Source organism: Arvicola amphibius, chromosome 7 (assembly GCF_903992535.2).
Source record: "Arvicola amphibius chromosome 7, mArvAmp1.2, whole genome shotgun sequence".
Lineage (NCBI taxonomy): Eukaryota > Metazoa > Chordata > Mammalia > Rodentia > Cricetidae > Arvicola > Arvicola amphibius.
The window spans coordinates 117,803,006-117,817,156 of NC_052053.1; the positions used below are offsets into that span (position 1 = coordinate 117,803,006).

The 14,151-nt window shown below is 40.1% G+C and overlaps 2 protein-coding genes across 2 annotated transcripts in view; one reads left to right on the top strand and one right to left on the bottom strand.

Moving 5' to 3' along the window:
- The window catches only part of Mipol1 (mirror-image polydactyly 1), a 204,244-nt gene extending 195,893 nt beyond the window's left edge, over window positions 1-8,351 (bottom strand). The window contains 1 exon segment of the mRNA XM_038335748.1: window positions 8,237-8,351. The gene's annotated coding sequence lies outside the window, so the exon portion shown is untranslated.
- A 344-nt stretch (window positions 8,352-8,695) lies between these two features.
- Slc25a21 (solute carrier family 25 member 21) overlaps window positions 8,696-14,151 on the top strand; it is a 480,209-nt gene continuing 474,753 nt past the window's right edge. The window contains exon 1 of the mRNA XM_038337579.1: window positions 8,696-8,867. The gene's annotated coding sequence lies outside the window, so the exon portion shown is untranslated. The remainder of the gene's footprint in view (window positions 8,868-14,151) is intronic.

Below are 14,151 nucleotides of genomic sequence, written 5' to 3' on the forward strand. Positions count from 1 at the left end.
AAGCTGGGAAGGGAAGGTGTTATAACAGAGACCTTTACAAATTAACTGGCACTTTTACAAACTTAAAAGCAACAGCATACACTTTTATAAACTATTTACATTAATAATCTTCAGAAAGTCATATAGAGGATTTAAAGGCTAAAAATCATATTCTTTATAGTGAAGATATAAACATGTATTTATTTTAATCACTAAAAGAAAGATGATCAAAAGTCAGATGACAAAGTAAAATGATGCTGAATTTGCAACTTTGTAACTATGACTGATAAAAGAAAAACTAACAGAAATATAAATTTTAGGCAATTTCCACATCACTATCTCATCTAGAAAATAGTCTAGAATACACCAAAAGGAAAATAGAAAGGGGGGTCACCTATTAAATTCACTAGCAAAATAATGATTTTAGAAATTTAATGTCTCTTTACACTTTTATTTTACACACACACACACACACACACACACACACACACACACACACACACAGTTTCTCCAAATACTTATTTTTGGCAGAATATCGTATGATTTTCCAAACATTTACTTAGTGTTGGTTTCATAGGCCACTGGGTAGCAATAGCTTAGTTTTCCATTCTGAGCACGTCTACAAACATCTTTTGGTGACTTTCAAAGACACCACTAAAAATAAATATGATATACGCTAAAGAGTAGCCTAAATTTTTAGTCACTAATAGCTATACGGCACATTCTCTTGCTATTCCAAAACTAATTTTTAAAATTATAATACATTTTAGGAGAAAATCTATTCAAAAACTTCAATTAGAAAAATAATTTCTCCATTGTTTAAGATGCATTTGCATATGGACCATGAGCTTGCAAAACCAAGTAATTAGTAATTAGCATGATGGGATAATTTTAAATGAGACCATAATTCTAAATGGGTAGCAAACAAAAACGCAGTCCTTTAAAGATAATACATGGACTTTAACTGAAAAGAAGATCAAAATTAATAATTAGAATGGAATAAAGACAATAGAAATTAAGATGCTGAAGTTCTAAACCCAGATTTTATCATTAAAGAACTGCAAAAACTGACAGAATATTTTTGTACATTAACTTCCAAGGTTTCAATCCATTTACCCAAATGAATTACAATAATCCTGCCCACTGTGCCAGCTCATGCCAGTGAATAAAATGTTCTGCTTTGAAATGTTGTAAGCTATAACACAGCTCCCATGCTGGCAGTAAGCTGTCTGAAATAAATTAAGGAAATAGCTTCAATTTACATTAAAATTTGAAGACAATAAAAGTATTAAAATACTAATCAGTTTTAAGACATGCTGCTTTAAAATCAGTCAGAAAAAAAAATCACTAAAAGAAACTTAAATTTAATTTAGATTATATAATTGAGACACCATTTTAGCTACCAAATAAAAATTTCTAGCCACGTTAGTGTCCAGTTGGCTTTTTAATATTGTCATGGTTTGAATCCCAAATGTCCCCCGAAGATAAATGTTCTAAAGGCTTGGTTCCCACCTAATAGGCTTTAAAGGGTGAATGGAGGAAGTAGGTGGCTCACACCTTTGAAAGGTTTATCCTGTCCCCAGATGTTTCCTCCCAGTCTTCCCCACAGCTGTACTTTATCATGTTCTTCCACCATGAAGTTCTCTCTCCCTCCAGCAATGGAACCGGTAACCAGGGACTGAAGTCGTGAGTCAGAATACATCGCTCTTTGTTTTCCTTAGATATTTTGTCACAGTGACACACACACACACACACACAAAAAAAAACCTCACAGGCAGGACATCTACCAAACTGATCTACGTGGCATTAAAAAAAATTACAGTTTTTCAAGTGCATATACCACATTTATAAAAATGGAGCCTAAATAGATTTACCAAACAGGCCTGAATACATTTCTCAGAACTAAAGTCATAAAAGCAGACATTATTTATCAACTAAAATAAACTAGAAATCAGTAACAGAAAGATCTAGAGAAATCCTTTAACAAGCATGTGGTTCAAAAAAGTTAAAATTAAATCTTAAAATATTTTAAATAATAAAAATGGTAATAGAATGTGTTAAAACTTGTGTGATGTACGTAACAAATGTGAATGAAATCTATAGCACTAAGTTTATATATTCAAAAGAGTCTCATCAATACTTGAGCCTCCAATAATAACAGGATGTAGGTCTCTTCTTATCTGAGAGAGGTAAGCCAGGCCCAAGTGGATCCTGAACCACAAGTAGTACTGAACATCATATATATTGTGGCTTACTATACATACTAAGTTTAATGAACTTTGATTAAAATTAAGCACATTCAATCCAGAGTACGCTAAAAAATTTGGTACAGTAAAATATACAGTAATAATACAGATTAATCAGAACTGTATACTATAATAAAGGTTATTCTATAACCTCCATTTTATTAAAACAACATAACCCCTAAGTGCATTCTAAATATGTTCTACCCACAGAGAAGTACAGTTCTCACCCTTCATCAAGGAAACCTCTTTGCAACACACACGCACACACGGGTACAGAAAACCACCACCAATCAAAGCACAGAGTTGTTGAGCTCAGTCTCAATGGACACATCTACAATACTCCTGTCCCTAAGGCACAGGGAACACTGGAGAAATGAGGGAAATGTCAGAAGCTATACCTGTCAAGTCTCACCCGACCTGAACAAGGATGACACCAATAGACATGTTAACATGGATGGGGTGAGAGGGAGCGCAAAAGAATTCAACAATAAACAAAGAACTGGAGGAAGGAAGGAATGCTGGGGGGGGGGGTATCCCCAGGGACAAGCACACCATTGGTTATCAAATACCAAATGGGCACATACACACACAAGTAATATTATACAGACTGAGTAGGTTGTATATATTTATTTAGAGGTGTGTGTGTGTGTGTGTGTGTGTGTGAGAGAGAGAGAGAGAGAGAGAGAGAGAGAGAGAGAGAGAGAGAGAGAGAGAGAGAGAGTATTAATCTCAGGTAACAATCTTTATCAAATAAAATTATGATAAAGTTGCTGTGGAACTATCATATTTTTAAAATATGATTAAAAATAAAATTTTTACTTCACAGTTTATATAATGGAGACACACACACACAAAAAAAAAAACCCTCTCCTTTAAAAGCAAGCAATCAGTATCAGATCAATAAAAAAACAGAAACCCAGAAGAGTCTGTATCTATTGACAAACCAAAATCATAATGTGAAAAGTCTAACAAAAAATATGGGGTTCAGGGATTATAAAATCTCTCAAATAAACTTAACTGCCTGGACGTCGCGGGAGACTCTCTGATCTAAGCTGCTGGCCCTCTGGCCTGCCATGCAGTTGCCATTCTTAGACCACTGTCTCGTTCTCAGTCTTTTCCTGGGCTACGTTTTGCTTTCTGACATTGCAGATGCCTTGTTTTGTTTTTGTTTTGCTATGGTTTGTTTGTTTTGGTGCTTTGTTTTAATAGAACATAACTTCCAGAACTTTCAGAGGCTTGCAGTCTAGAAGAGTCTTATTCTGCATCCATCCTCCGCTCTCCAGATCCCTGACTTTCTGCTATAGGTTTGGGGTCTTGTCCTTCAAATCTGTCGAGTGACTGAGACACTGTATTCCAGCAGCAGACAGTGCTGGCGAGAAGACAGACGCTAGCATACTCAGTGTTCTGGTTGTTTTGATAGCCCGGTTGTATGTTCTCTCTGAAAACCTCTAGGACTTTCTTTTCCATTCTTGGTGTTAGCAACTTTCACAAATAAATGTCAATGCTAAGGTTTCTCTTGCTTCAATTACGAGCTCAGAGAAAAGGGGACAGAATACAACACAACGTGTTTTCAGTGAAGGTTTGATAGGCACTTGCCTAAAAAAGCTTAAACTAAATATTTATACTTTATATTTAAAAAGGATGCCACTTAATAGAAAAAAATAAGAATGCCCCCAAATGTGGGATTCAAGCTTTAAATACACTAACTTTTTGAGTTCACAATTCTATTTGTAGAAATCTAACCTCTCACAAAAGGTATATGCATATGTCCGAGAAACTGCAGTTTCTCAAAAAAATTAAAAGAACAAGTATATACCACTGCCCATGTAAGGGACAGCTAAAGAAAGTTATAGTCTTTCCAGTAAGCAGTAAAAGAATGCTGAAGTATTATAACTTCCAAACTCGCAGAGTACATGAAGTACACTTAAAAATATAAATGGGGAGATGATATATGTACAAATTTATATAATTCTAACACTGAGCTATTTAGTGAAGTAGACTATATCTGTACATTATTATCATTGTATATTATTTTAACATTAAAAGTATTATACATGGAATACAGAATTCTAGAAAGATGTTCTTTGACTTCTGATGGGCTATACCCTGATCAATACATCAAAAATGTATTATATACACCTAAGCCACCAAATATCCAGTTTAACACAATGTACCAAAGACCACCAGTTGTCGGTCTCCTGACGTCACTTAAGAACTGCAGCTTGCTGTCACTGCCCAGTGTCAGGAACAACAGTATCTTACCATGTCTACCCCAGCCTGGATAAAGACGGAAATTACACATTTGAGACATCACTTCTACTGAATAGCTATCAGTTTCTCACCACCTTGTAGGAATATTTATTTGTACCCCTCTCTCTCTCTCTCTCTCTCTCTCTCTCTCTCTCTTTCTCTCTTTCTGTGTGTTTGTGTGTGTGTGTCCAGGGAGAAATAGACTCCATTATTACAAAAGGAGCTTTAGCAAATTGTCAGCAATTATCACTACTAAAAGAGATTCATACATTTACAAATAATTAATGAAAGAAAATTTTAATGAAAGAGAACTGAGCAACAGCCTTAATAAGAAAGAGATAAAACAGTCCATCCATTGATGAATCCATATGACATGCACAGACATGCTTTGTAAACAACCAAATACAAATAACAAGTTATAATGATTATTCATTTATTCAAAAAATGTCTATATGTTTTATATTTTGGTCTTATATGAATTACATTTTATAAAAGTTTTTTAAAGTATTAGCAAAATCCTTAAGATAAAACTACAAAGAAGCCCTAGGCAGTGGAGCATGTCTTTACTACCAGCACTCGGGAGGCAGAAGCAGGAGGATCTCTCTGAGTACAAGGCCAGCCTGGTCTACATAGCAACTTCTAAGACATCCAGGACTAAATAGAGAGAGACTGTCAAAAATTAAAAGAAGAGATATTGACATGTTTCAAGAAGAAACAATAAAATTCAAGATTATAGACTGCAGTAAAATAAAGTGTTATAGTCCAGTTATTTATAAAAAATATAAATCCAAGCATAATGAAAGCAATCTCAATGTGTATATACAGCTCATCTAATGCAAAACTGTAAATTTATAAGAATATACTACCTACTTGTATATATTCAAAATAGAATAAAATTAAAAAGAAGAATACTTTCAATTTTAGCAATATCAGAACCAGGGTTGCTCTAACCAACTGCCAAAAACAATTCTATGGAAAAATCTGCCCCATTATTTAACCACCTCAGTGAAGCACCAAACCAGCTACCCCTTTAAAATAATACTTTATGCTGCCAGATTAGAGACTTCAAAAACAAAACAACAAAAACTATAGCCCAAAACAAACACTGGGTATATAGTTATGATTAAATTTAATACTTCAGGACATAAAATTAACTATTCCCAAACATATTAAAGTAAACAAGTTAAGTGCAGTGGCCCATAGCTGTACTATCAGCTACTCGGTGGGCTAAGGTAGGAAGATGTCTGGAGGCCAAAATTTCAGGGCCAGCCAGAGCAACTAATGATGATAATAATAACGACAACAACAAAAGACTCCAGCCATGGTAGTGCACATCTCTGACACCAGCAGACAGCTCTCCAGAGTCGGAAACAGGAGAATCAAAACCTAAGGACATCCTCAGCTATTTAGCTAGTTTGAGGACAGCCTAAAGGACAGGAGATCCTGGGTTGTTTGTTTGTTTGTTTTTAAAAAAGGATTTAAAGTGAGAGACTACAATGTAGTTCTGTTCCTTAAACTCTCATAAAGAGCTATTTCTTTCACTAACTTTTCTGAATTTAATAAATTTAATAAATAGCACATTTGCTACTTATTGCTGCCTAACAGATTATTTCATTAGAATTTATTTTAAAAGTACTTGCATAAACTGTTATTGTGTCAAAGGTGTAGCCTATCTTAAAACTGTGTTTACTTAATAATAATCAAAGAAGAATCAATATCACATGGCTAGACTACCCCTAAATGTTTCAATATACTTCTAATACATCTTAAATTTAATACATATTAAATTCACTTCTAAAAAAACCACCTAAAAGTAGAACCTGTCTGCTGTAAATGTTAACTGAGATAATAGGCAGGGAAAGTTGGAGCAGTCCTGAGCAGCCATTGTTTAAATACAGCAGGGGCTGGCGAACTTTTCAGCCCACAGCACAAATTCAGTCCAGGTACTCAGCCAAAATGATTAACCAGGAGTCCATTAGGCTGTAATGGCTCCAGTCCCTTCAATTCCTATGCAAATAAACTCAAATCCAGTGATTACTATTGGTACAAACAGGGTTTTCTGAAATGCAAATACTATTATGTTGTTTTTAAAAAATGAAACCTTTTACGTATGTTGGTATTTTGTCTACATGTATGCCTTGGTACCGAAGTACACATAAGCATGCTAAGAGGGCAGAAGGAGGCATCAGTTTTCCTGGGACTAGAGTTAAAGAAGGTTGTGTGCACCATGTAGATGCTGGGAATCAAACCGGGTCCTGCGCTCCTACCCACCAATCTATCACTCCATCCCTTATTATGTTCTTTCTTGATCTTGATACTAGATAAAAGAGTATACATGATGAAATGCAGTGAGTTGTACACATGACTTAAATACTTGAAAGTTACCACACAAAGATTTGTATTTCATACTCTGCGTCTTTGAAGAAAAAAAATGTGCCTATCACCTATTCATATTTGTTTTGCCATCTTTACTTTAAAGAAACAATTCAGATTATCTCACTTTTAAAAAGTAAACCTCAATTAGTTTTACTGGCATACTATTACATAAGACGTGCTCTAGTCTGGTTTCCATTGTTTTGATAAATACCAAGACTAAAAGCAACATGGGGGGCAGGAGGAGGGCTTCCATCACCCAGGGAAGCTACCAAAGTTGCTCAAAGCTAGGACCTGAAAGAAGGAACTGAAGCAGACACTAGGAAGTAACCCTGCTTAATGGCTTGCTCGCCATGACATGCTTGGCTTGCTTCTTATACACCTAAGGACCACCTGACTAGTGGTGAAACCGCCCACAGTGATCTGTGCCCACCCAAATCAAATTCAGGAAAATGTCCAAAGACATGCCCACAGGACAATCTGATGAAGGCAATTCCTGGCAAACTGACAAAGGGAATAGGTATAGATAGATAGATGGATGGATGGATGGATGGATGGATGGATAGACAGACAGACAGACAGACAGATAGATAGATAGAGACAGAGATATAGTGACAACCTATGTAATGATTACATAACTGTCATTTGGGGCTTTCCAGATAGAAGACCACACTGTATAAAGTGAGTAAACTCGTGATTAGTAGGTTAAAGTTGTCCTCCCTTAACTGTGTCCACAACCCCTGAAAATTAACTGGCATAAAATGCTCGAAGGAGCCCACCCACGTCCTGTTCTCGTGGAAAGGTGTTCCTTTAGACGACCCTCTCGTCTGTCCTGCTATCTGGTAGTTTAGCCAGCTCCTTCCTCCGAGCTTCAAGAAGTTCACCGGTAAGTACCACTGGGAGGTGTCATCCTCCAGTCAGAAAAGTCGCCTCCGGGATGTTGTGAACGCGAAGCTGGCATCCACGCGCTCTTACTGCAGCGGACTCTGCGCCTGTTGAGCGACCCCGGAGTTTGGCTTGCACTTTCCAGGGTGAGAACTCTAAAGTGCTCAAGTGTACCGCAAGGGCACACAGTGGATCGATCGGCGGTCCAGCCAGGACTGAAACCCGACCTCGCCAAGACTTAGAGGAAAAACAACCCACACTTCTGAATCAATGTTCAGTCTCTTTAACTTTTGCAAGCCCGTGCCGAAACCTGAGGAGAAGGAGCAGTGTGTCACCTGAGAACCCCGCGACACCGGCCCTCGAGGGTGGCCGGCACGCTCCGGGCCAATCCCGTGCACACCTCCTCCTCGCACCTCCAGGGGCTGCGGCCGGAAGTGGGGAGCCGGCTGCAGCCCACCCCGACCCGCCCTCCCTCCCCCAGCTCTCCCGGTCCACGCCGTTACCTAAGGAGCCGCGAGAATCCTCCGCGCCCACTCGGCTCGCTCGCGCAGTCTCTCAGGCCTGAGACGCCGCCACCGAAGCAGCCAATCTACGCGCGCCCGCTACGCGCGCCCACGAATGACCAAAAGGGGAGGGGCAGACGAGGGGGAGCGCGCTGCGAGGTTGCGCACACCGGGCATGCGCGAGCCCGCTGGCGACCTCGGGGCGGGGCTTCCGCCGAGCCTGAGGCCGCAGGGAGTTTGGAGAGGAGCTGGAGAGGAGGCGGCTGAGGTCGCCCGTGGGGGAGTAGCTGGCTGCTGTCCAGACAAACTCCTGTCTTGCTGGAGGAGGAGAAACGTGGGGTGCGTGGTCTCAGCCTCACATGGGCTGTCTTCACTGGGCAGAACTGTGGTTTCCTTCCGTGGGTTTAAGTTTGCGCGCGTACCTGAGTAAGGGCGCTGCAAAGTGAGCCGGAGTGAGACCTTGATGCAGACCAAAGAACGTTTCAGAAAAACTTCAAAGCTGGTGGCAGTTTTTACTTCAGGACTAGAGAGAGAGTGTTCTAGACCATGTGCATTCACCAAATGTTCGGCCTCTGAATTTCCAAGAAAAACCTGAGTGCCAAGGATGTTGCTTTATTGTGGAGTTAAAGAGGTAACATGGAATTTTATCTGAACTGATGTAACTGGTAATGATTCAAGTATTTCCTCTGAGAAAGACGGAGAGAAGTGGTGTCTGCTGCCCAGTCTGACGCAGAGCTCCTGCCTCCACCTCAGCCTTGTTGCTGGGAATTATAACACTGGCAGTTTAGTATTGAGTTTAAAAGTCACTTTAATTACATTACCTAGTATTCTTTGGGTTATTTGCTGAGTGCATACTGCGTGCCAAGTACTCTTCTGGATGCTAGGAAATTAATGTTATCACTAATAGTAGTTTTTACGCTCCCAGCAGAGAATAAACTTTGGTGAGGACCACCAAAGTTAGGGGACAAAGACAGTGAAAAGAACTTACTAGTAAGGGCCAAAAGAGGTGAAGTTTGTGGAAAAGGACGAACGAATTGGATTAAATTATTTGGAGTAAATAGAGTATAATATTTTAAAAAGTTTATTCATGTAACCAATGACTAGTACTCTGAAGTGACTTGTGACAGCTTCAGCCTTAAAAATGCATTTTTAATTTTATTTATTTAATGCTTTACATTACAGGGTTGAATCATTTTTATGCACACAAAATATCATTAAAAATAGGGTTATGGTGATACACCTCTGTAATCCCAAACCTTTGAAGAATGACAATAAATTTCAGGACAGTCTGGGATACATAACAAAACACAGTTTCCAAAAGAGAGAGGTGGAACAAACTTCTTAATCATGAACCCCTGTAAACTGAAAACTCAAATTCTGTTCCAGTAGACAATTGTGTTCCAAAAAGAACAAGATAGCAAGGGAAAAAAATCACATCAAAGCAACACTAAAATTCAGCACAGTAGAGTTTCTTGAAGCTCCACATTCCACGGCTGAAATTGTTTGGGCTCCAACAGCCTTGTACAACCCTCTGGGCCCCAGCTCTACTGCCTGTAACTCGTGTGGCCTCTGTCATGGGCTGGCTTTCTTCCACGTCGACTGCTTTTCTCAGTGGATCTCCCACAGTTCTGGCATCTCTAATATCACCTTCCCAACTCCATGCCACAGCCTGATGTCCAATTCTCTTCTGTATGCTGTGAATACCATTGGTTAATAAAGGAACTGCTTTGGGCCTGTAGCAGAGCTAGGGGAACAGAACTAGATGGGGAAAGCTAAACTGAATGCTGGGAGAAAGGAGGCAGAGTCAGGGAGAAGCATGTAGCCACCCCCCTACCCCCAGACAGACACCTGTCACAGCCATGTGCTGATATACAGATTAATAGAAATGGGTTAGTTTAGGATAAAAGTTAGCCAGAAATATGCTTAAGCTATTGGCCAAAAAGTATTGCAAATGATATGGTTTCTATGTAATTATTTCAGGGCTGAGCAGCCGGGAACCAACAAGCAGCCTTCCTCCAACAACAGCCTATCAGGACCTCTTCATGGAATCTCGCTCTGCTACATGTTGCCTGGCCTCCTCTGCTTCCTGGAACCTTAGCACAATTGCACAATCCCCTTCACTCTTGCATCTTTCATGCCTGCAAGTCAGTACCACTTGGACAAAGCTTCCAAGTTCTTGGCCACCGTGAAATAGAGTTACTTGGACTTTTAAAGCTGGATCTGAGAAAACACCTAAACAGGGACTTGAATTTTGCAGAGAAGCCCTGCATTGGCATTCTCAGTCCACACCCTCCATTCAGATAAATTTGTATATTCATAAGATGGAGCCTTGGACTGGTAGAGTCTTGCCCACAGGACACCTTTCCTATTGTCCCAGTATAGAGTAGATTTCACTTTAGTGCCACTAATCTCTTGAATGACCACGACTGCTTTCCTTGCCGCCATCTTGTCTGCAACTTTAACCTTGCTCAGAAAATGGCACACATTTTCATATCTTTGTGTTCTGCTTCCTGCTCTCTCTCACTGCAGACCTGGATAAGAATAGTGAGCCATGACCATGACATAGCCTTTTTCTGCTGTGACCAAATAGCCAACAAAAGCAACTTAGAGAAGGCTTTATTTTGGCTTATAGACTAAGAAGAGATACTGTCCATCTTGGTGATGGAGTCATAATGACAGGATGGTCACACTACATCCACAGTCTGTAGTGATGTGCTGCGGGCCGCTTCCTGCCGCCCGGCTCTCAGCTGCCTGGCTAGCTTATGCCCCGAAATAACAACACACAAACTGCATTCATTTAAACACTGCCTGGCCCATTAGTTTCAGCCTCTTACTCACATCTTGATTAACCCATATCTAATAATCTGTGTAGCACCACGAAGTGGTGCCTTACCAGGAAGATTCTAGCGTACGTCCATCTTGGGCCGGAGCTTCATCGTGTCTGTCTCAGAGAGGAGAGGCATGGCATCTGTCTCACTTAGGAGAGGCGTGGCATCTGACTGAGCCATCTACCTCACTTCCTTCTTCCTGTTCTGTCTACTCCACCCACCTAAGGGCTGGCCCATTAAATGGGCCAAGGCAGTTTCTTTATTAACCAATGAAATCAACACAAACAGAAGACTCTCCCACCTCAACAGTCAAGAAGCAGAGAACAAATGGAAAATAGGGCTGGGCTATACAACCCATTCCCAGTGACCCATTTTCTCTAGCAAAAAGTTCACTTACCAGAAGTTCCACAACCTCCAAAATAAAGCATTCAGCTGGAAACGGCCAAGGTCAGAGACTACGCACCCCTAACGAGTAAGGTTCAGCCACCTAGCATTAAGAGGCCAATTAGACAATTAATAATGAAAGGCAGAAAAAATGTATTCAGTGTGTACAGAATGAGAAGAGGAACATAGAGATCCAACGTCCTCTCCCATCCCCCAAGTCTAAATTCAGGGCCCAAACTAGAGTGCAACAGGTATGTATAACTAATCAGTCCTATCCAAAGTGTGATCTGCCTTTTGACTTCAAACTCTTCTGCAAGGTGGACTGTCTACTTGTCAAAACTGTGAAGTGGCTTTCCAGGAAACAAGATCTCCATCTAGCTGGTACAATGGTTTTAGCCTTTGTCTTGTATAAGACTTCTGGGAAAATTCCAAATTCTTAGGCTCCATTGCCTCAGTAGTCTGATAGCCAAAAGGAGAGGCAAAAGTATCTCTTTGGGATATCTTCATTCTTGCCAGGACTTTAACAGGACAAAATGTTCAAGTATTTGAGCCAATAGGGGACATTTCATGTTCAAACCCTAGCCAAGTGTGATGAGTGAATTACTTGGGGAAGATACTCAGTTCATATGCAATGGTGTTTTCTGGATTGGAATGAAGATAAAGATATGAGAGTAAAATAAAGATAATAGTGTTGACTGAGGTTTCTGTCCTGCCCAGTCCCTGCAGTCATTAAGTCCCAAAGAAATCACACAGAGGTCTACATTAACTATAAACTGATTGGTCCATTAGCTCGGCTTCTTATTAACTCTTATAACTCATATTTGCCCCTTTATTCTTGTCTATGTTTTCCACGTGGCTTGGTACCTTATTGCTTGCTCTGTGGCTGGATCAGACTGCAGACTCCTCTTCCCAGAATTCTGTTCTCGTCACCCTGCATCTACTTTTTGCCTTGTTGTCCTGCTTATACTTCCTGCCTGGCTACTGGCCAAACAGCATTTTATTAAAATACAGTTGATAGGGTACAAAGCATTGTCCCACAGTATAATAGCTACAGTTAAAATGTCCACATCAAATTGCATGACTTTCCAATACATCATGAAACATATCCCTTTTGCAAATCACTTTTCTGAAGGGTCATGATTCATTTTTGAATCCTTTTTTTCAGAGTTGAGTATCTAACCTGGGTCTTCACACATGTCAGAAGAGTATGTAACCACTGAGCCACCGCAACTCTCATGTGCATTACACACTAGAAGGAGCATTATGCGTGGTACTAGAAACTTACCCAACTTTCCAAGGCTAGTGAGGCCATGGTTCTAAGAGGTGAACCTTCTACTTCCACTCACTGAACCAGCATGATTCCTAAGTACATCCTAAATACTTATCCTTCTACCCTCAGGCAAGTATAGATTTCATCCCTCATCAAAGAAGCCTCTCTTTGCAGCAGATGTTTTACTTTAAGACAAGCTCTCACTGTATAGTCCAGACTGAACTTAAACCCTTTTTCTTCTATCTCAGCCTTCCAGGTGGTAAGACATAAGACATAAGAGGGTTATTGTCTCTGGGAGAGAAACAACAAAGAACTGAGCAGGAGGCAGACTTTATACAGGGTTTCTTGGGGGGTGGAGCTTTTGAGGGTGGGCTGGTATGAGTGAGGTTTTATGGTCTGATCTTGGAACAAGGTCAGGGATTGGTAAGATTTTAAGGTCAGGGATTGGTAAAATTTTAAGCTCAGGGAATGTTGGGATTTTGTGGCCTGATATTTGAGGTTTTTTTTTTTTTTCCTTGTATGGGCTAGAAATGGCTCTTATGCCCTTAAAAGTAGTCTGGGAGTATATATGCCTATAGTTAAAAGGCTTTTAAACTCCATGAGAGAACTTGTAGATCTAATAAGTAGTTTTAGCCAAGTACCTGATTATAAAAAAAAAAAAAAATCAAGATACAAAAATTCATTAGCATAAGACTTTCTATATATCAAAGTGATCATACTGAAGAAAAAAATCAGGAAGATAATCACACTTCATAATAGCCTTTAAAATACCTAGGTAATAAGTTTTCTGACACCTAATAATAGGTTTCTACACCAATGCAGTAAGCCAGATCAATCAGAATTGAGGATGCAAGAACAGGTTTATTTGAGCAAAACAACTCCCAGGTGAGTTCTTCAGTCCCAGAGATCGAGGCTGGAGAAGTTGCAGCTCAGACTGAAGCAGGAAGTCTTTCTAGGTTATAGGCAAGGAGTGATGATGTCCGGAGGAAGATGGTTTTGTACCCAAGTATGGTCATGAGGTTGGCCTGGGCTTTGCTCTACTGGTAGAAATAGAGTACATTGCAGTAACTGTCAAGAATGCAGAGCTGTGCTTTTTGGCACCTTTTCTTTGTTAGGAGACTCTCTGAGTGGAATTTGGAGAGAGAGATGGGGGGGGGGCGAATGGGGCTTTCCAGATTGTGCAGGGGTAAGTTGAAAGTTCCAATGGAACACTAGGAGTGCCAGGCATGTGGGATGCACATTTAATCCTAGCAGTCAGAATTGGTAAACTGAGAACCACTCTTATTCCAGAGCCAGATGCTTCCTCACCCCCACCCTGCCTTCAGCAGACTCAGTGTCAGTGGCCCCTCGTCATTAACAGCCAATGCGACACGTTTCCACTCTCACTATTGTCTTGTATTTTCCCTATTCAATGTTACATACCTGCTAAGAAG